Source organism: Chinchilla lanigera, unplaced genomic scaffold (genome assembly GCF_000276665.1).
Source record: "Chinchilla lanigera isolate Chin_1 unplaced genomic scaffold, ChiLan1.0 scaffold00143, whole genome shotgun sequence".
Taxonomy (NCBI): Eukaryota; Metazoa; Chordata; class Mammalia; order Rodentia; family Chinchillidae; genus Chinchilla; species Chinchilla lanigera.
Window position 1 is genome coordinate 3,103,263 of NW_004955544.1, and position 23,256 is coordinate 3,126,518.

Genomic DNA, 23,256 nt, shown 5'->3' on the forward strand with positions numbered 1-23,256 from the left:
GCCCAGGCTGACCTCAAACTCATGGCGATCCTCCTGCTTTTGCTTCCTGAGTGCTGGGATTCCAGGTGTATACCATCGTGCCTGGCAAATACAGTCAGAAGGTTGATGTATGCCGGTACATTATCAGAGATGCTTTGTGTGCTTCCTTTCTAAAAGAAAGGACCAAAACAAATAACTACTGTGCACCTGGAGACTTTCCCAGAGAGTGCTGGGGCACAGTGGGGATATGGCAGAGAAGCTGTAGGGCACAAGACTCAGGAGGGCTTACAAAGGAGGAACAGAAACAGATTGTGTCTGCTGTCTGGGTCACTAGTGGGGATCAGTGATGCACAGAGGACTTTTGCATGTGGGAAGAGTTCAACACAGTGCCTTTAGATGGTTTCAGTAATGCCAGGAACTTTTGGGGTTTTGCTACAAGAGATCCCCAGTGCTCCCTGGTCATAAGGAAAGGAAAAGAATAAGGAAAGAAAGAAAGCAAGAAAAGAAAGAAAGAAAAGAGTCTAAGAATACAGTTAACTAAGAAGCCCTTGGAGGAAATACAAAGTAATACAAAAAAACTGAAGAAACAAAAAATGGAAAGATCCCATTCCATATTCATGAATTAAAGCAATTGATATTGATTAAATGTCCATGATGCCCAAAGCAATTTATAGATCCTATATAATTTCTATCAAAACAAAAATGACATTTTGATAGAAATAAAAGCAATTTGTTGTGCAGATTTTTAATTTGATACGGTCTAACACTTCTACATTTTTGGTGAAAATGTAAACCAGTACAACCACTATGGAAATCAGTATGTAGTTTCCTCAGAAAACTAAAATTAAAAATTGTATTTGACATACTAAGGACTTGTATACTGCATACAATCTTCTGGTTTGTTTTAGATTTTGTTATATAACCACAAATCCAGTTCATATGGTGAAAGGTGCCAAATGAATGGTTACTTTAGTTTTGTCATTTCCTATGTGGTGTTTTGTGTTACTGTTATTGATACCACTATAGCCAAAAGTGACATAAATGTTCTAAACAGCTGTTATAAACATGACCCCAGGAATTAAACTAGAAAAAAAGAGGAAAAAGAAAATGCTGAGACACTTAAACACGATGCAACCCCATACATCACCAAAGGCAAACCCAGTAGGCAATGAGGTGGGACAGTCTGAAAACCACCCACCTGACCTCTTTGAAGTGGTAACAGCAAAGCAACTGAATGAGACTAGAAAAAATCAAATCAGAAATAATCTCAGATAAATGCAAAGATGGTGTCAACAATGAAAACCATGCTTAGTGATTCTAAAGCAGATACAAGAAAATAGGTGAGCTAAAAAAAAAAAAAAACTATGGAAACCATGAATGCTCAGCATAGGAAAGAAATGGAATCCATAAGGCAGATTCAAGCAGATATCCAGGACAGTAAAAATTCCACTAAAAGTATTCAGAGAAGACTAAGTCAATGTGAGGACAGAAACTCAGATGTAGAAGATGCTTGCAGTTAGCAACCATGAAAAGAAAGATTTCTTAAAAATAGCAAGAGACCACAAGAAAGGAATACAACAGCTGCTAAATGATACAAAGAAAAATAACAATTGGAGTCAATGAAAAAGCAGTAGATAACACAAGTGATATTAAAATCTTCACAGACATGACAGAAAACTTCCCTGGTACAGAAAAAGAATTTGACATACAGTTAAATGAGGCATATAGAACTCCAATGGGATATGACCCAAAAAAATCTACCGCCAGGTATATCATAATTAAGATTCCAGAAATTCAATACAAGAATTGAATATTAAAAGCTATTAGGGAAAAGAAACAAATCACCTATAAAGGAAAGCCCATAAGAATCACAACTGATTTCTCAGCACAAACCCTCTAGTCAAGGAGAGCTTGGAGTGAAGTATTTCAAGCTCTAAAGGAAATAACTTACAACCCAGATTGATATACCCTGCAAAACTATCAAACTCAATGGAGAAAAATTAGATACTTCCATGACAAAGAACAGCTGACGAAATTTATAACCACCAAAACAGCACTCCAAAATGTTTTGAAGGATGTCCTAGAAAAGAAAAGGACTACAACTCTATAAACCCCAACAGAAGGAATTCACCAGGCAAGACAAACAAGTAAACAGAGGGAGGGAGGAAAAAAATAAATAAATATATATATATATATATATATATATATATATATATATTTTGGTTTTTCTCCAGTACCAGCAATCGAACTCATGACCTCACACTTGCCAGGCAGGCACTGTAGTAAGACACTATAATAATGTAGGAACGTGGCGTTAAATGGTCAGGGAGAAAGGACAGCTATAAAAGTACTTCAAATATGATCACCCTTTGGTTCCTTTGTTTACAAAAAAGACAAGATACCCAAATGTATCTGTAATTGTGAGTAGAATGGATGGGAAAACAAAAGGAACCATTTTTAAAGAGAGTTTATCTAGAATCCAACATGGCCTTCTCTTCCCATGATCCCTGGGGGCAAGTGGGGTCATCACTGAATGCCTTCCTTTCCAAGTTCTGCCTCCCTCTGCCTCAGAATAGGGTGAGCCAGTGGTGAGAGCTAGAACCAGGTAACTCCAAAGCTGCCCAGGCTACCTCCATCAGCAGATGTGTTCTGTCTGGCTTGCTGTGTTGGCCCTTGGGATGTTCTACCAAGACCTGTATGGGTCACCAACTCAGCAGATTTCATATCAAAATCTGGCATTTCTAACTCCTGAAAATCAGAAGAGCTAGGACATGGGGATTACAGTCCCCAAAGATAAAAACTGGCTAAGTTTGACTAGGGCCATCCCTTTCAAAGGGGCTGCTCACCAGCTCCCCAAAGTTCCCACCACTCCTTGGTACCTCTGACATCTGACCACCTGGTTGCAGGCCCAGCCCTGGGGGACATCTCAGTCTGTAATGACCATACCATACCCAAGGTGAGGCATAGAAGTAGGAACATTCTTGTGTAAAAGGGACCAGCAGAGAGATGGTATGTGCAGAGTTCCTGCCAGGCAAGGGACGCATGAAACTTGGTTTAAATGATGTTCACAAGCCTCAGGCATGTAATCTTGGCTAAGGATGAGAGAACTGGTAGACCCCACCCTAGGAAAAGCTCTATGAAAACTCCAAAGTGCTATTCACTTGCTTAAATATTCACTGCAGGAAAGCAATTTGAGATGCTCAGTGCTGGGAGTTAACCTGAAGGAATTCAGCTATACCAGGGAGCAAACAAATAACAAATCACCACTACACTACAGATTCACCCAATGGGAAGAGCATAGACAGCTACGGAAGCTGAGAAGAGGAAGCTATTCAACATTAACACAAATTTTTTATGGTCAGGGGAACATCAAACCTTTATCCTCATCCTTACTCCTCACTCTACTGCAAAGAAGTAGTATGATGATATTTATAGCTATTCTACTTTTCTTTTTCCTTTTTAAACTCCAAAATTTCTAGCTTCTGAGGCTTATCTGTCCAAGCTTCAGGAAGGGGTTAAAATCATCATCAAATATTCATTCATTATTGTGAGCAAGATGTACCCTGGCCAGGGATATTTGGATTCACCCAGGAGTTTGTCTTAATTTGTCTTGGGTGGAGCACAGATAACAGCATTTCTAAAACAATTTTTTTGTTTTTTTCTGGTACTGGGAATCGAACTCACAATCTTGCACTTGCTAGGCAGGCACTATGCCACTGAGCTAGATCCCCAGCCCCTTCTAAAACAATTTTTAGATAATTCAGATTTGAAGTCTGGGTTGAGAACCACTTATACAAGTGATGTGCAAAGGTAAATATTCAACAGTCTCCCAAATACTTGGCAACTAGGTAGAGAGGGAAGCTTCTAGGTGAGCAGAGTCAGGAAATGCGATACTGTGGTACAAAAAGCAATGTATATTTGGTCTCTGCCCATAGGTCTTGGCACTGAGCTCCTTATCCCTTGGAATTTCTTAGGGATAAGAGTATCTTTTGTTCTAATGAGGGACTCTTGATGAACTCTTGGATGGGGCTGCTCACCAAAATATCCAAGTCTATGATTAGAAGCTTAGAGAGAGAGAAGTACAGGACACTGTACACACAGAGGGTTGAGGTGTGCACCCCCCCCCCAGAATATGGATACTTTGCCAACCTAGAAGCTGTCTGAATGCCATATGTTTAGAATTTTTGTGGTGTCTTCATCAGATAGGTAGAGAAAGGGGAATCCAGGTGGACTAGATAAAAAGGAACAGGCAGGGAAGATCATTCATTTACATACAGCACATTCTTCAGCCCCTATGGATTTAGGAGCATAAAGAGAACCACCAGGGTGACAAAGCACACTGCAAGAAAACAGATGTTACAGCAAGAAATGCCTGTGACACAGAGAACCCTGGGAGCCCATCCTCACCTGCTTTCATGCCAGCGTGCTACTGGATAAGAACTTCTGTCATTAGAAAGTCCCACCAAAAGGACCCTCCTACTTGCTCAGTTTTAAGTCAATCTCCAGCCACCCTTTGGAGTTATGGGTATGGTACATCAGGGGAAAGGAGGCTAACAATATTGTTCTTCAAAGTGGAGAAGCTAGCTCAATTTTACCTATTAACATGAGTAAAGTGACATTTCAAGCAAGCACTAATAGTGCTCTCTCAATTGAAACAATCCAAAAGATATAATAATTTGCATAGCTTGAAGTTATATGCAGGAAAGCTGAGGCACTCTTCAGATGAATGAGGTGTCACATCCTGAGAGGCCTAACAACACGACAAGTCTTGGTGGTAGAGCTGGACCATCCTACAACATGAGAGATTATGAAAAGGGGCACATTTAACAAATGCTCTGTATAGAACATTCTGGAGAAAAAGCAGGAAACTAGTAATGATAGTTGATTCCCTACAGAAGCAATGAATTCTCTGTTTTGATTCCACATGTCCATTCAGTTAGGTCATCAGTTACCTTAGTTAAACAACTGCTTTACCATGTGATTTTACGTTTGCTACTTTGTGGGGGGAGCAGGTATCAGACTCACCTAGGTGACTCGAGGGTAAGGTCCTGTGTTTTTGTTTAGTTTTGTTTTTTGGAAAGCTTCTCAAGTGTTTGGTAGGAAGCTCACAAAGAATGAATCACTGGTCTAGTAATTAATGGAACCCAACAGAATATTTTTCAAAATAGGACTAGTTGAGAATCACTTATCTCTTAAGCATCTAGTATCCAGAATATATAAAGAACTCCTAAAACTCAACAGAAAAGCAGCTCAATGGAAAATTGTGCAAAGGACCTGAATGAAATATTTCCAAAGATACACAAATGCCCAAGAAGCACGTGAGTAGATCCACAACACCATTAACGGTAAGGGAAATGCACATTAAAAACACAATGAGATATCACTTCACATCCACTAAGCTTTGTATTTTTTAAAAGCAAGAAAATGAACAAAGAATGTAAAATAATAAGTGTTAGCAAGAATGTGGGGGAAAACTCTCCTAATTGCTGATAAGAATGTAAAATAGTATAGCTCGTCTGGAAAAAGAGTTGGTAGAGCCTCAAAAGGTTAAACACAGAACTGTGATATGGTCTCACAATTCTACTCCAACATATATGAGAGAGAGGAAAAAGAGAAGCAGGAGGAGCAGGGCTAAGGGAGGGAGGGAAGGAGGAAGGACACAAACAAACCCACACACATGTTCAGAAGAGCACTACTCAAAATAGCCAAAAGGTGGAAACAGCCCCAAAGTTTATCAGCGGATGGATAAAGAATACATGGCCTATCTATACAGCAGAATATTATTCAGCCATAAAAAGAGGTGAAATATTGAAAAAAGCTGCAACATGCAGGAATCTTAACACTGTGCTAAGTGAAGGAAGCCAAACACGAAAGGACACATATCTTGTGCTTCTATACGCATGAGATACTCAGAATAGGCCAACCCACAGAGATATGAAACAGATTGGTAGTGGCCTGGAGCTAGAGGTGAGGAGTAATGGAGAGTGACTACTTAATGGGTACAGGATTTTCTTTAGGACTGATGAAAATGTCTTGGAACAAGATAAAAGTGATGGCTGTACAACACGCTGAGTGTACTAGATGCTACTGAATTGTACTTTTAAATGGTTAGCAATTAGTTTTAGGATACTTAAATTGTACCTCAATTGTTTCTAAAAGGAGAAAAACGTGTATCAGGGACTTTCTGAGTCCTGCTGACCAGAATCTTCTGTGGTGGTGCATCTTCTGGGTTGTGCAGTGTGAGTGCGTGTGTGTGAGTGTATGTACAAGAACATATATATACAAATTTACAGCTCCCAAGGTTAATCTTACTTACAGCTAGGATTGAAAAGCATCAGGTTAGGATGCAGGATATACATACAATTTCCAATTAATATAAAAATGGAGTACTTCTTGTGGCTAACACATCAGGATTTTATCTAATGCTATACTTACCATGAATAAAGAGTATGACATTGCTTCCTCTCCATCTACCTGAAAAATTATGCATTTTTAAACAATATAAGTAGTATTGTTGATGCACAGTATTCAGAAAATAAAGGTCACGGCAAAATTACAGCTATGAGGCACTCAAGAGCCACATACTGAGAATAGCAAGTGCATTCAAGATCATGCTCCCTTGAGCTGGGGATATAGCTCAATTGTAGAGTGCTTGCATAGTATCCCTGAGGCCCAGTGTTTGATCTCCAGTACACACACACACACACAAAATCATTCCCCCAGAATGATAGAAAGATCTAAAGATCGTTTAGTCTGTGTAGATGAACTCTTTGAAGGAATTACAAAGCTGTTGCCAATTATAACCACCAAATATGGGGAAATATTGATGAAACTTTTAGGAGAACCGACCAGGATGAAATGGGTAGGCAAAACTTCAGCTGCAGCCACGGTCAGCTCAACAGAAGAAAAAAGTAGTCTAACTCAGAGCCAGATTACTACCAGTGGTTAGAGATGTCACTCAGCAGGAAGGACCCAGCCACGCACCCATGCTGGTAGGACAATGCTTTGAGTGAGTGATTCCTGTGGGAAATTTGAGGTACAACTACCACCTCAAAAGAGGCTTCAAGCCTATGATGTTCCAACTATATTCACTATGAACAGTTCTTACAGGTATTATAGAAATTGCGTGTTAACAATATTGATCAGACATAGAGAAACTTATTAATGATTTCAGTGGAGTAGGGTTAGTTATTATGAGGGATCACTGTATATAATATTAATTTGCTCCTTTATAAACAACCTGTGTTATAACTAACATCTTTCTCCAGCACCTTCTTTGTCTTGCTTGTGCAGAGTTCATCCTTTGGTCCCACCTTTCTGTTAAATATAACATCTAATTATTAAAAGAATCATGGCCTAAAGGTTACACTTCTATTGCAACTTTACTTTTGCAGCAAGTCACGTGAGAAAAACAAATGTACGAACACTGGTTTCTTTGAAACCCATTAATTAATCAGAGAATTATAACTTTAATGTAGAGCTGTGTTTTCTTGGTGAGAAAAAAACCCGACCATTTCTTGCACCCCCCAGCTTTGCCAGCATTGCTGGCCAACTGCTTCACAAGACCAATTCCAGTAACTCATGCGCTTGAGGTAACATTATGTCACTAGTGTGCTTCATGGAAAATTTCCTGATTTCAATTTACTTTAGTAATCTGGAACATGCCAAGGGACCTTCTTTAACTCAAGATGGGGAGCGAAAGCAACCCAACACTAGGGTGAGATAGAAAAGACCGAAAAGGCAGAGGTGCGCTCATTTTTTCCATGGCACACTGATGGTCTCACCTTTGAAGTGAGGAGCTGAGGGATCCAAATTGTCTGTGAACTGCCCAGGGACTTGGAGAGGGCTCTTCCACAAACTAATCTCACGGGTCACAAAGGAAGAAGAAGAAACAGGTCGGCTCCAGTCCCCCACCACATGGCTGGGCTTAGTATACATGGTTTTGGAATTCCAAAAATGAGATCAAAGTAGCATTTGTCCCCTAAGTGAAATACTAAGGTGCTGTTTTCACTGGAGCAAAAAAAGGATGACATCCGCCCCAACTGATGAAAGAGTACCTACTAACCAATCCCAAATAGATGGGAAGAAAGTCATATGTTTCCCTACTTTACATAACAAGAGAAAAATGAGCCCATCAGAAGGAAATGCAGACTTTGGATTCCATCAAATATTTACTGAGTTGGCATTAGGTTGACAGCTGAGACACTGACAATGACTCAGGAAAAATTAGTCACGGGTTTATGTAAAACTTTGTAGCCATGTATATTCTAAAGGGAGCTTGGTGACAAATGGCATAACAAAAAGAGTATTTCTCTATTCATAATTTTAAAAGTGTCAGTACATGTGTTCATATTTAAAAACTGAAAGTAAGTATGTCTCAAGCCCCAAGGTAAAGCTGAGTGTTGAGAGTTCTTCAAACGAGAATTGTTGGTTCTGACCACTGTTGTGGCACTTAAAATGCAAAAGCTGCTCTGTCCTTCTCTTGTAACTACATGTGAATGCAAGAAGCTATTCTTGGTAATCCTTGACATTTTTGTCAATATGCCATGTACATGGTGACATTTTGAAGGTTTATGATATGGGCTAGGGAGGAGGGAAGGTTGGTTTCTGGTGTCTTGGCTTTCAATACTGAGATTAACAAGATGACAATCTTGGGTTAACCTGGGTCAGGTCAATCACAGAATGATTTATCTAAAATGTCTTTTAATCAGCATATCTATAGCAAATAAAACAGTGCTATGGTGCTTCCAGAAAAAGAAATCCAGCGTTCTCCTGAAAGAAAATACATAACAATCTCAACGGAGTGGGCACCATGGACTTGAACACTGTCATTTTAGATTCCAAACCACTCCAGCCATTAGAAAGCAACTGACCACTACTTCTTCAAAAAGAATACCAAAACAGCAGCTTCTAAACACAAGTATTTATAACTGACAGGCATGGAAAAAAGTATATCTAACCCTCTTCAAAACATGCCATCTTTATTTATGCAGCCCAATTGCTAAAATAACAAGAACACACTATATGTGCGGCACAGAATTTGCTGTTCCGTGGAATTCCTTGAAGCCCCAGCAGCAAAGCTGAGAAACAGGAAAAATCCAGCTCCTCTGTGCTGACCCAAGCACTACAGGCTTGCTTACCCACTTTGGCAGAGCCCTTTATTAACCAACCCGGCAGAGGTCCTGAGAGAGGGCATCAGGACCAGGTCAATCAGAGCGGGGGACCAAAACACAGGATTCAGGGCCTGAGAAACCACGCCTCGGTCTGAGTATCCCTGCTGCTGCTGCTGCCTTGGCCTACGCCACCATCTCCTAGCCCTGCAGGCAGGCACCGTTTCCTACCCAGTCTTCTTGCTTTGGCTGTCACCCTTCTAGTCCCCTACAGCAGTCAGAGAAACCTCAGTAAAACGTAGTGTTCTCAACATAATGGGCTCAGAACTTGCTCAGAATCACGGGCAGCCAGAGTTCCCCCCAGTGTCTCACCAGGCGCTTCAAGAGCCTCCTCACCTCAACCACCCTCCTGCCACCCCATCATTCTCACCTTGGCCTCTGTCCCCAGACATCTCAAGTTCCCTTCTCACCTCCTGCAGGCATCATCCCAAAGGCCTTCCCAGATGCCCTCCACAAATGGCCACCCACACCCCACCATATTGCCTGTCAACCTCACCAGCCAGAGTCTTCACTCCACAACAATCAGACATTCTCATTGCTATTTGCCACCACTCCACTGGAAGCCCCACGTGGACAAGGACTGTCAAAGAATGGCTCACTGCTGGAGCACTGGAGCAGGTTCGTGGCCACAGCAGTGCAGCCACCAGGGACTGCTCATTTCTTGTTGTGAGAGGCCATCTTGTGCATGGTAGGACACTTAGCAGCATTCCTGGCCTCCACCCACTAAATGCCCTCAGCACACACTCCCCCCACCCACTACCAAGTTGTGACTGCCAAAAATGTCTCCAGACATTGCCAAATGTCCCCTGGAGGGCTCAATTATACCTGGCTGAGAACCACCACTATTTTAGTGGAACTTTTGAATCTAAGGGTGGGAGGAACTTTTATAGCTTTGCCACATGCTGCTAGGAAAATGCCTCAGTGAATGTTAACACTAGCTCTCCACTGCTTCCCACTGCTTCTCAGTGCCACTTCACCTGCTTCGATCTCCTACCACCAGCATGTGGGCACCACGAGAAAAGATTTGCCAAGGCATCAGTGCAGACAGGCAGTGCCCCCTTCTCTCTACTCTCTGAGAGTTTCCTTCCGGCATCCAATGAGCAGAAAAATTTCGGCAAACGTCACTTCATCCCAAAAGAAAGTTCACCTGGGCATTTAAACATATCTCCAAAAACTGTTGATACATATACGAAAACTGCGATTTGTGCTGAGAATATATGGCCGAAGATCTGGACCTTGAATCAGCTCTTATTCTTAGTATCTCTCCAGTATTTAACCGAGTGACTATTAGTTATGGAACAAGGACTAATCACAGGGGATTGAACCCAGGACCTCACACTTGCTGAGTTAGACCCCCCAACACTATTTTTTAAACTTTTAAAATTGTGACACAGATTCTCAACTAAATTTCCCAAGCTGGTCATAAATTTGCAATCGCCACCAAATAGCTGGGATTATAGGTGCACAGTACCACATCTAGCTGATATGATTTTTTGTAGCTTCTAATATCACTGAGTGCTACGAATTCCAAGTTCTGGAACACAGTAATATCCATACCCTAGAAATCAACAATATATATCCATGGTGTTTTCTAACATGTAGCCAGGCTAATACAGCAAGAATGAAAGTTTAAGGTGTACATCCTCGGTTGTAGTAACATGATAAACAAGCATGACTTTGACTATAGGGCAGCAGACTACCTGGGGGCCAAATCCAGCCTGCCTTCTGCCTTCGCAAATAAAGCTTTACTGAAACACAGCCAGGCCCATTCATTTACTGCTTCTGCACTAAAATGGCAGAGGTGAGCAGTTTCAACACAGACCCTGTGGGCTGCAAAGCCTAAGATATTTACTCTCTGGCCCTTGACAGAAGGAGTTTGATGGTTATGCTCTACTGTGTTATTTCTCTTTAGTAACATTTCATTCCCATCAACTTACCTGGCCACAAAGCCAAGAAGATGCAAAGAACAGCTGCAAGCAGGGAGGGAAAATAGGTATGAATTCTAGTACTTGCCTTTACACAGGTGAGCTGCTGCTGGCGCTATCCAACTCTGAGGAAAACAAGGAAGCAACTCAGAAACCAAAATGATATCATGGAGGGAAGGAATTCTGACAGGATAGTGAGTAAAGAAACTGAAGAATCACAAAGCTAAATGATTAAAGAACATGACTGCAAGAACAATTGAAATGTGAATGCCTATTCTGCACTAGACATTGCTGTAAAAACACTTTACCCCATCTTACTGAACCTTTAAAACAAGCGAGAAGGTAAATACTATGTCCACATTTTATGGAAGAGGAAAGTGAGGCTAGGAGACCCCAAATAACCTGCCTGGGGACACACTGCAAATCGCAGAGCCAGTAGTCTCAAGCCTATCCATGTCTGAAATCAGGGCCACCCACATGTGGGCAATGCATATGGTCTGTGGTATATTATAGGACATATATACCCTGATACTCACCTGTATAAACCCTAGCTCTCAAGAAAACATTACAAAAACCATATAATACAATGTTAGGAGGTTCTTCCTAAAACTATACGAAAGAAAACAATATTGATACTTAAAAGCTCACGTATCAATTGGTCCTTTATGCACAAAAATGTACTTCAAATACTGCTAGTAACCAGGTGTCACTCCAACTTTACTGAAATCAACGGAAGTATTAATGAGTCATCCTATAAGATAAATTGCTCTGAATGAAAAAGTCGGCTGCCGTGGTGAAAACCAACTATATTTTTAATCTAGTAATGATTACCAGGTTGTTACATGGTATTGTTCTCCCCTTACAGTTGGCACAACTCCTAAGCAATGTTAACATGTGGCTTCTTGGCAAGTTTCCCTGACAACTGTATGGACATTTTGAGAAGCCCCAAAACCCTTTTGCATGGTTAGAGGCTGCCAAGTCTAATCTACGTAGTCTGGCTTCTCCAGTTACAAAGTCAAGGTAACCATCTGAATTTGAAAATAAACTCTCTTTAAAAAATTGTAAACAACTTTATTAAGGTATGCTCTGCATGCATTAAGGCATCCGCCCAGTTTCACATAGCTAATTCAGTGATTTTTAGCAAATTTCTTGAGTTGTGCAATATGTAGTCCAGTTTTAGGAGATGTCCATCACCTCAATAAGATCCTTCGTGTCCATTTGCAGTCACCACCCCTTCCTAGGGATCCTCATTGAGCCCCAGGGATCAATAATACACTTTCTGTCTCTATAGGTTTATCTTTTCTGGACATTCTGTGGAAATGGAACCATACAGTATGTTACCTCTGCATCTGCTTCTTTCACTTAGCATCATGTTTTTGAGGTCCACTCACAGTTCCCTTCTCATGTGAAATCTATCTAGTACTTGGGATTTATATCTCTAGCCTCTACATACCAGTGTAAAGCTGGCAGGGGTGGGAGGCTGGGGAAAAGCTATAGAAAGCATGGAAGGTTCTTCATGAGTCACTGTCAAATGAATCTTTTGTGACATACCTAGGCTAGTGATGTTAAATAGGGAGGTACATATCCATCCCATATTATGAAGTACGTGGCAGATATCTCTGGGGGAGTCTGACCATTTCAAACCAAGCTTCTATTATTTGAGGACCCACAGCTGGGATTGCTGAGATCCATAGTTCTCCTAAAAGCATATACAAGTTTCCATGTGCTGGCTCCTTTTTCAAAACACAGAATCCCTATCTTATGTCAGACTTCCAAGTTCCATGATTTCAAAATCCTTTAGAAGCCATGCAGTCTACCATGAAGCCTTAGGTGAAGACTGTCAACTGTCGGTTGACAAAAGAACACACACAAAAACATTGGGTGGAACCATACAAACACCAGCAATCTTGTTCTAAACACCATTGGGGCACGCGCGCGCGCACAAACACACACACACCAGTGAAAAAACTAGTGAAATCCAAATGCCTAGAGTTTGGTTACTAATAATGTATCAAGGTTGGCTTTTCTGTTTTGACAAATATACTATGGTGATAGGAAATGTTCAGAGTTGGGCGTGGTGGCGCATGCCTGTAATCCCAGTGTTTAGGAGGCTGAGGCAGGAGGACTGTTGTGAGTTTCAGACCAGCCTGCGCTATAAAGTGAGCTCAAAGCTAGCCTGAACTGCACAGTGAGAACCAGTCTCAAAAAGACAACAAAAAAAAGAACAAAATGTTCAAAGAGGAAAATTGCCCTATCTTTACAACTTTTCTGTAACTATAAAACATTCCAAAAAGACAAATGTATTAAAATAAACAAAAAGACATTGGGTTTCATTTATCTCATGCATAGGACTATCTCCTAATGCAAACATGAAGAAAACCTATAGAGAATATGATTACATTTAAGCAGCTTTATGATTATAGTACTTAATTATAAATATTATGTGGGGATATGAATTGTCAAAAATAGAGGAATAGTCAGTAAGTGTCAAGATAGTTCCTCAGCAGAAGCCTACAGCCTCAATAAGAACACTGGTGATGTAAACTACAGGGTAACACGGGGTAGGAAACACATGATGAGAATGCCTTTGCTGGCCACAAACACAGAAACTTCCTTTCAACTGGCCCTAAAGGGTCAGGAGATTTTCTTATTTGACATTCCACATAACAAAACATGCTCAGGGCAGGCAGCTGCAGAAGTTTAATTCATCTACCTACCTTACCAAGGATGCAGTCTTTCTACTCTGTCACCCTCAAATTTTCAGCCAGCTCCAGCTCTATATGGAGACAGATGTCAATTAACAAGCACTCCTTCCATGTAAGTCTAAGGGGACACAGGATTCCTCTGCAACCATGCCTGTCTAGATGATTCTTTGTTGCAGTGAGGACTGTTCTATTCATTATAGGTCATTCAGTATCATCCTTGGTCTCCATCAACCAGTAGAAAACATCCCCAGTTCTAGCAACCTAAAACGTTTCCAAGTGCCCTATGGGGGGCAAGATCCTCCACAGCTGAGACAACCCGGCTTGGAGCAATCAGGATTTCACTGGGAGCTGCAGATACGTTCTCATCCCTGAGTAAAGATGAGGAGCCACTATAACAAAAGGAGAATTCTGACAGCTCGCAAGGAGGACTGCCCTTGAGAACTCTAGAACATATGAGAAAAGTTCAGTGAAATACAGACATAGAAATGACCATCACAAGGCAACAAAACCTGTCTGTATCTACCCGAGAACAGCCAACAAACATTTATTAAGGATATATTGTATGGCATGGCTATCTAAACAAAGCAGAATAAAATCCAAATAGTTCAAAAGAAAGGATATGGTTTAATTGTTTTTTAAAAAATGCTACAAGTAACTAGGACTGCTCAATTTCTTCATTCCTCAACTTTCTTTTTTAAACTTTTTATTTTGAAATAATTATAGATTTACATATGGAGTTACAAAAAATTACCCAGGGAGGTCCCTGTGAAATATCTAGAAGAGGCACATCGATAGATACAGAAAGCAGATTTGTGGCTGGCAAGGTTTGGGGAGACCAGGAGTGAATGGATATGGGGTTTCTTTGGGGGGCAGTGAGAATTACACAGTGCTGATGGATAAACAACCTCATGAATATATCAGAAACCACTAAAGTGTAGGCTTTAAGATGGTACATTTTATGTGAATTATATCTCAATTTTTAAAATGAGAATAATTTTCTGGGCAACTCCAGTTGACTCCATACTTCAAGGTCTCCCTTGATCTGGGAGACAGAGTTCTAACAAGCAGCAATAGAAAGCTATGTGCTTTCCTGGCCAACCTCCAGGAAGCTGGGAAATAGCACCACCCCTGTGAAGGGTAGGTGCTCTCTCTCATGGTAACAGGGAAAGTGGTGCTTAAAGCAGCTCTGGACATCTCTCAGCTGCTGCACTGGCCTCAATGTTCGACCCACCCGAAGAGCTGGGTCACCTGGGGGCTGGCAGTCATCCTCATCCCCCTCCTCATTCTCAGCATTGGCATTCCTCCTGCCTCCTTCTTATCCACTCCCTGAGCCCCTTTTGCTTTAAAGAAAGGAAATAAAAAGAGGAGTTTCTAGAAGGAAAACACTGGGGTCCCACAGCTCCATAAGCAGCCTTTCAAGATGTGTTAATTTCTGTATTTCTAGATCTGAGCAAAGGCAGAAGCGATCTCCTCATTCCCTCATTTACACAAAGCTTGGGGCATCTCAGTCAGCATGCATACATAATTATGTTATTTTTATCTTTATTAATACATTTTGCAGTACATAACAACTACGTTCATCATGGGAAATTGGTACATGGACATCACATGTCTTCCTTTGTCCCCTTCCCTTCCCATACTCTTGTTCCCCTTCCCATTTGAAAAGATCTTCCTACTTCCTATTATCCATCTTTTAATTTGCTCTTTATTTATATTTTGGGTTTCTCACGGAAGAGGAACCACATAATATTTAAGCTTGTGGGTCTGATTTATTTCACGTAACATTACGGTCTCAGGGTGCACCCATTTACAAACCAATGCCTCAAGCTGACCCTCCTTTATGGCAGAGCAGTACTCCATTGTATATAAATACTTGTTGATTGGCATATGGGCTGTTTTCAAGATTTAGCTATTATAAATTGGCACACACACATTTAAAAGGCCAAGGTCAACTATCAAGTTCAGAGAGAACAATGAGTGAAGTGTGAACAGATTCATTTTCTTCTGTCCCACTGCACACACAAGTATATATGTATGCACTTGAAAGTCTTAAATATTTATCAGTTGAGAGTATTCTCAGAATTGAGCAATACGCAAACTAAGATATGTTCCCAAAGTTTCATACACTGGTAAGGTTTTTCATATAACTATGTTTAACATTTGATCTTCATGGAAACACAGAAATCAGGCCTTTGTGGTTTTACCCAGTGTTACATAGTATCACAGGAACTGTCAGTCTGCTTGAAACAAATTCAACTTCTAAAAAATCCGTAGCCAGGAGATACAACCCCCCTCACTTGACAGTATCTGGAAATATTTCTGATTGTCAAAACTTGGAGAATGAGCCAGGCATAGTGGTGCAGTTCTGTAATTCCAGCACTATGGAAGGCTGAGACAGGAGGATTGTAGGTTCAGGACCAGCCTGGGCAACTTAGTGACCTGGCAAGGCCCTGACTCAAAAAATAAAAAGGGCTGGCTGTATAGCTCAGTGCAGAGGCCCTGGGTTCAATCCCCATTACAGGGAAGAGGAGGACAAAAAGGAAGAGAAGGAGGAGAGAGCTATGAGCGTCAAGATCTAATAAGTAGAGGCCAGGGATGCTAAACACACTATGCTAGAGAGGACTTCCCCCATAAAAAGAAGTACCCCACTCCAAATATTGGTAGTGCTGAAATTGAGAAACCCTGGTCTAAAGTAACACTTTTCTTGGTTTGGACACCATTTAGGACTACCCATCATCAGTACAGTAACCTGAATGACTCAACATGTTTATCTTTGTAACCAAGTTATTGAGCACACACAAGGACAAGAAACTATGAAGGCTTCCAAGTGTGGTTAAGAGAAGACCTCAAGTTGGCCCCCTGTCCTTTAGCTCCTCCTCAGGTGGCCTTAATTCAAGCATTACCTAAATCCTCTTCTTTTCTTGTTTCCTTTCCATGTTCTCTGGCATAATCCCTGCCTTTTCTACCCCTGGTGCCCCTGATCTCTCTAGTTCAGGCCCATTACCATCTGGGAAAATCTCCAATAGCCTCCAGTCCACCAGTGCTCGCAGAAATCCAACCTGCCCACCACCCTATACTTGACTAGCTCATCAGATATGACTTCATGTGTTGTATCTGATATGAGTCCCAGCCTGAGACTCTACATTCAGTTCACAGGAAACGAAGGCATGGGAAAGGGACTATGAGGAACCAGGGAGAGAAAAATGGACATAAAAGATTTAGCACAAGCCAGGCATGGTGGTGCACACCTGTAATCCAAGCTACTTAGAACACTGAGGCAGGAGCATTCCAAATTCAAGGCCAGTTTGGAGTAACTTGGAGAGATCCCATCTCAAACTTTAAAAAGTAAAAAATACTATGGATTTAGCTCATTGGTAGAGAGAGTATCACGTTCCATCCCCAATATCACACACACATGTACACACACACACACACACACACACACACACACACACAAAGTGTTATCACAATACCAGTACCTGCCTGGGCAAGTGACGAATGTCAGCTGTTGGGGCTCTTATCAAAGACACCAAGCTGAGCAGCTGCTTCCATCCTCGTTAAGAGACAAGGCTGGGTTATGGTAGGTATTCCTACTGCTGCGATGACAAACTGCCACAGCCAAATGGCTTCAAACAACACATACGTCTTATCTGAAAGTTGAAGCCTGACATCAGTTTGACTCAGCTAAAGTCTAAGTGTCAATAGGCTCATCTGCAGGATTCAGGAGAAAATCCTTCACCTGGCCTTTTCCAGCTTCAAGACTGCCTGCATTCCTTGGCTCATGGCCACGTGACTCCAACCTCAGCTTGCAATGCCACATCTCCATCTCTGACCCTGACCCTCACCCTCACCAGCGTGCTTCCCTTCAGTAAGACTCCTTGTGATGACCCTTGGTTTGCCCGGATAATCCAGGATCATCTCCCTATCTAAAGATTCTTAACTTAATCACATCTACAAAGGCCCTTCAGCTATGTAAGGTAACTTATTAACAAGTTTTGGGGATTAAGAGGTAGACATCCTTAAGGGGGCAACATACCACAGGGGATTAAATATCAAACAAAGAATGTATGATAAAAAACAATCCATGAGTCTAGCAGAGTGCAAGAGGCACAGAGTTACTACAGGGTTAAATTAACTACAGGTAGCGGAGCGGAGCTCACCTCTAGAGTCAGATAGATGCTTCCCCTCCAGGGGACAGATCATTAAGTCAACCTTTCTTCACCTCAGTCTCACCACGTGTCCAACTACATCTCATACAGCCCGTGTGGGCTGCTGATGAGCACTCCACATATGCTCACCAGATTCACAGGCCCAGAGTCTCGGGGTGAAGCTCAGTGGTAGGATGCATGCCTAGAATGTGCAAGATTTGCTCCCCTGTAGCACTAAATGGATAATTGCACAGTCGATGAATCCCAGCAGGGAGAAACTGGCAGCAGGGACATCATGGTGAGGCCTCATGGAGAAGGACTTACATGCAGTGTAAGCCCCACAGAGGCAGGGACCTAGCTAGTATTGCTCACCACTTGAGTCCCAAAGCCTGAAAAGAAGGCCCAAGGGTGTGAGAATCTGTGCAACAAACTGTTCTTGAATGAATGAACAAACGAACAAACTGAGGCAGGATGCTTAAACGTGAGTGGGGTCTGGGCAGCTGGATGGCACACTACAAAGAGCAATGAATTGGGGTCAGAAGACCCCAGCTCAATTCCCTGCCCTTCTAACTACTGGTGGAACTCGTATTTCACTGCACTCTTGGTGCAAAGAGAGCTTTGAAGATGTTCCTAGCTCCTCCAGCCCCAAAGCTATGGGAGTCTAAGATCTGCTTGGTCTGACGCAGGTCTTCCATCCCTCACACTAAACCCCTGACTCCTTGAGTTACCCTGAACATGGCCAGTGCTCCCTCATCTCCAGCATTTTTCTCATGTTACTCTTTACCTTACCAGCATTACAAAATCCCTCGCGAAAGGAGATTGCTTGCAAGGCAAAGATAAGTGCTACCCTAGGCTCTCTCCTAAGCTCCCTCTCCTTTCCTCAGAGGTGATTACCACCTGAGGAAGTGGATTAATCCTGGGGTGCCTTGCAACCATTATCTTGATTTCACATGTCTGTCTCCTATCTCCCAGACAAATTTGATCTCCACATAGCATTCCAGCATGCCAGAGGTTAAGAATCTCCATAAATATCTCTTTGCTTCATTGGATTTAAATGATAACTGAGCTCAGTAGAATTTAACTTTACCTTTTCTCATCAGATTAATTTTACTGAATTTATTAGAAAGGCAAGCAACATTAGCAAAAGGACTTGAGCTAGAAAAAGCCCTCCTCAGGCTCAACGGGTGAGTTTGAGTATGTCACTGGATCCACCGACTCCTTAAGTAGAACTGACCAGGCACAGGGAATCAGAGTGAAAGGAAAGAGAAGGAAACTTGGAGATTTCCAAACATCCTGGAGCTATTTTTGGAAATCAATAACTTTTCCATTCACTTTTCTTAAACAAAAAGTAGGAAGGAAAAAAGAAAAAAGAAAGGAAGTAAGGAGAAGAAAGACAGTAGGACAAGAAATGGTTGTTGACCAAGTAAATGGAAGCAAGAGAAGATTCTTCTAGCAGCTAAATCTGACACTTTAAAAGCGAAACACTCTCATGTTCATACAAACACTATCTACAATCTTTAAAAGTGAAAAATATACAAATGATTAGTTGTTTATCAGAAAGTTTAACCTGGACAGTTCATATAACCCAGAAATAGAATCTATGGGATAAATACTCACACTTCTATTAATAATCAATAAAGATTTGAATGCTATCTGGTTCTGCTATACAGGGCTCCAACCTGGCAAATTCCAGAACCAAGGCTGTTTTCTCCTTAAAGCAAAAGCCTGGAGTCGAATACTCCCCTGACTCACGCATGTAATAAATTTGGTGTGTTCTTTTTCCTGTTTAAAAAAAAAAAAAAGGAAAGCAAAACCCTGCTGAGAAGGCTTTTAATATACCACAGAATTCCTTCATGTGGCACAGGTCAACTCCCATTTAGTGAACAAATGGATCCCCAAAAGCTCATGTCATGACATAATCTTGGTCTGCCACCATCATAATCATTTATTCAGCCTTGATCGAAAGTCTAATTTTGCCCACCATTTTTAAGATGCTAGAGCCGGCCATTTCCAGCACTGTACAACTCCAACTGGTCTACAGGAAACAGAATATTCAGTTTCAACAACTGAGTCCTTCTACAGGATAATATCAAAAGAACACACATACACAGATATTGAAGGCCCTGAACTATTACAAAGGTGGCAAAAATTTTCTTTCCATATTTTCTGCCCAAATGGTATGTGCTCTTAATAAGGTGGCCATTGTACTGAGTTAATACATGCAAAATATGTGTGCCACTAATGTAAACCACACAGGACTTAGGCAAGGAATCTACTCAAGCCATAGAAATGGCAAATGAACTTTGTAACCAAGTTTTGAGATACAATTCCCTTCCAGTAACAATGAAATTTATATGCACAGTATGACTGTATAAAATAATGAATTTAAACCTAAGGGAGGTTCACAATCAAACTCAAAAATTCTGTTTATAAAATATTGAGATGTTTTCCACATCTGTAGCCACATCTGTAAAGATGTTTCCTTAAACTTGCATCCTCTTTGCTGTAACTTTATTAAGTACAGTAACAATAATTCAGAACATGGGGAATAAATACAACAGTGAATGGAATTACTATAACACTCTAGAAGAGATTTTGTTTACATCAATGGGCCCTTGGTTATTCTGCTTACAGCAGCACATTTCATGCTATCATAGTTTTTGCTAAATCACATGTGAAACTATATTTAAGGTCAACAATTTTTACCTAACCTACTGCATTCATTTATTCCTCTGTAATTCCATTGTCTTAAAAAATCTATTATTTGCTTCTCTCCTCTCAGTTCTCTATTTGGAAGCTGATCGGTGAAAGTTCTCATTTCTTAAGCACTAGTTTCCCACTGTGTGAATCCAATACACGACTGAAAAAGTACTTTAACTGTCAGATGCACATGGATAAAACACGGCTCTGACATACAGTTCTGTCCATATAATAAAAGTTAATTACAACTTTAAAGGCTTACCATTCACCTATAAAAATCAGCAACGTAGTACTTTGAAAGAGGAAGAAGAATGACTATTACACCCTTCAACAGACTCTACTGAAATGTTTGTGGCTTGCTGAACATTCCATACATATTTTGGGCAAGGTATTATGGGAGCTGAAGTTCAAGCTGTCCCCAGTTGAATTTTTACTCACTATGAAAACAATGTCTCATAAAAGTACACACATGCTTTTACTTTACAAAAAATGTAAAATATCCACTTTTGTTCATTCAATCAACACTTAGCATTAGAAACAGGACTCTTCTAAAACTTACAACATAACTGATGTCTGAAAAGAGTATAAATGGTATTCAGTAATAAACAGATTTCTACAAAGAACGCAGAAAATATGTATGAAATGGAAATGATTCTACAAGCTCATTTCTGTAGGTTCTACATACCTATCACAGGTTATACCATTAAAACAAAAATTCTTACATTTTTATTTTCATCAAGAATCCCCATTCCATTCAACCACAACTGTTTTATATTACCCTCATAAAACGAGCCTTAGCTTTTTCTAAGCAAAACACTATTTTTAATTGGTTCATTTTCCAGTTGTTTGGGCTTTTAACAGACATACAGTACAAAAGGGCGCCACATTCCAAGCGGTTCTACCAATTCCAGAACCATCTAAGGTTTGATCAAACAGATGTGGCTCTAGCATTTGGTTAAAATTATAATATGATGTCACTTGATTTTCAAAATAACTAAGCATCTTTTTAACCCATAAAACTGCGCTAGGATGTATGCAGGTTTCGGAATCCAGAGGTCTGCAATGGTTAGAGAGAATGTTAGGGAATCATGATCCTTTTGTTTTGCTTTTTTCCTATCTGAACCCAGCGAAATCTTCAAATAAGTCAGCAGCTTCCCTCCTCAAAAGTTTATTTTCAAACGCCAGTGCCATGCCGGCTGCCTTTCCTGTGTAGGTGGGAGGAAGTAGGCACAATGTCACCACACTGGGCCTTTTCAAGTCTTGAAATCACTAGGAAGCCTGCACTATTTCCTTTCTGGCACTCAGGCCAGGGTGGAGAGAAGCTGCTCTAGAGAGGACAAGATATCAGATAACCAGTGGAAACACTTGGGTTTCAACAGAATTCCCACTTCCACAAAAAATACAAGTCTCCAAAAGCAGCTGAATCACTGGAGTCCGTAGACAACAGCAAAAGTTAAGGAAAACACTTCATTACGTGAAATTCATTAAATGAAATCTGGAAATGCTTTTAGAAGAGTCTGTTTTTACTCGATCAGATTTATTTACATTAATAAAAGAACAACTTCTTGCCCCATGTATATCTTGCACAAAAAGGAAAATTAAAATACAGCCCTTGTTTTTCACTTATTCCAAAAGCATATGGGACTAATCATATTCCATTCTGGCCGCAGCACACTAGGCTATTTCAAACAGGGTTTTAACTCTTGTTTTAAGGCACTAGAGCAAACAACAGAGTTTGGGAACAGTCTCTCCAACTCCAAAAAGAGCCGGGAATCCCTGAAGTGCCTATCTGGCATCAGGCTTTGGGTGGAAAGCAGGCTGAGCCCGCCAGGCAAGGAACCCAAGCCCTGACGCTGGGGCGCACGGCTGTGAACCTAGGTGACAGCTCATCTCACCCCTACGGAGCCGGTAATGCCTGCACAGCCAAAGCCGGGGCGGTGGGCCATAGTAGCCCGGGACAGAGATGGGCGAGGCCATCACAGAAAGAGGAAAAGATGGCCATCCGTCAACCCCGGGAGAGGAAATTCCAGGGGCCCAGTTCCCAGGCCCCGGACAGCGGGTGACGTGAGGAAACCAAATCAGTGTCCGGCCCGTAACAGAGGACGAGGCTCAAAGCTCCGGGGAGCGGAGGCCTCCATCCTCATCCTCCGCCCGATCTCCGGGAATGGGGGAGGGGGTGTATTCTCGCCCCAAACTCGGGGGCGCACGCACGAACTTCGCCCAGACCCGGGGGCCTCCCGCTGTACTCGATCCTCCCCTGGGCCCATGGGGTGGAGACACCACGATCATAGCCCGGACTAGAAAGCACTTGGCGAGTCCCAGCCCCAGGGGTGGAGGCACCCGATTGTAGCACCCATCCTGGTCCCCGGGACAGGGCCACCACCATCTTCGTCCTGCGGCGCTGGGCTGTGCCTGTCGCCAGTGCATCCCCAGTGGCACCCGGCAGTGGCCCCGGAGGTGGCGCCCGCGCTTGGTCCCAAGGCGCCCTTACCGGTCGCGGGGGTCGATCCACGACGTCTGGCGCGTGTTGTGGTCGATGTAGAAGACGCGGCCGTCGTAGTCGCGCGCCTCCTCCCAGCCGGCGGGCAGCGGCAGCTCGGCGCTCTCTCGGGCCCGCGGCGGCGGCGGC

The 23,256-nt window shown here is 41.9% G+C and overlaps 1 protein-coding gene across 1 annotated transcript in view; it reads right to left on the minus strand.

Annotated features, from left to right (window-relative positions):
• The window catches only part of Wwc3 (WWC family member 3), a gene marked incomplete at its 5' end in the record, with an annotated part of 113,917 nt that extends 90,661 nt beyond the window's left edge, over positions 1-23,256 (minus strand). Inside the window, 1 exon segment of the mRNA XM_005411401.2 lies at positions 23,119-23,256.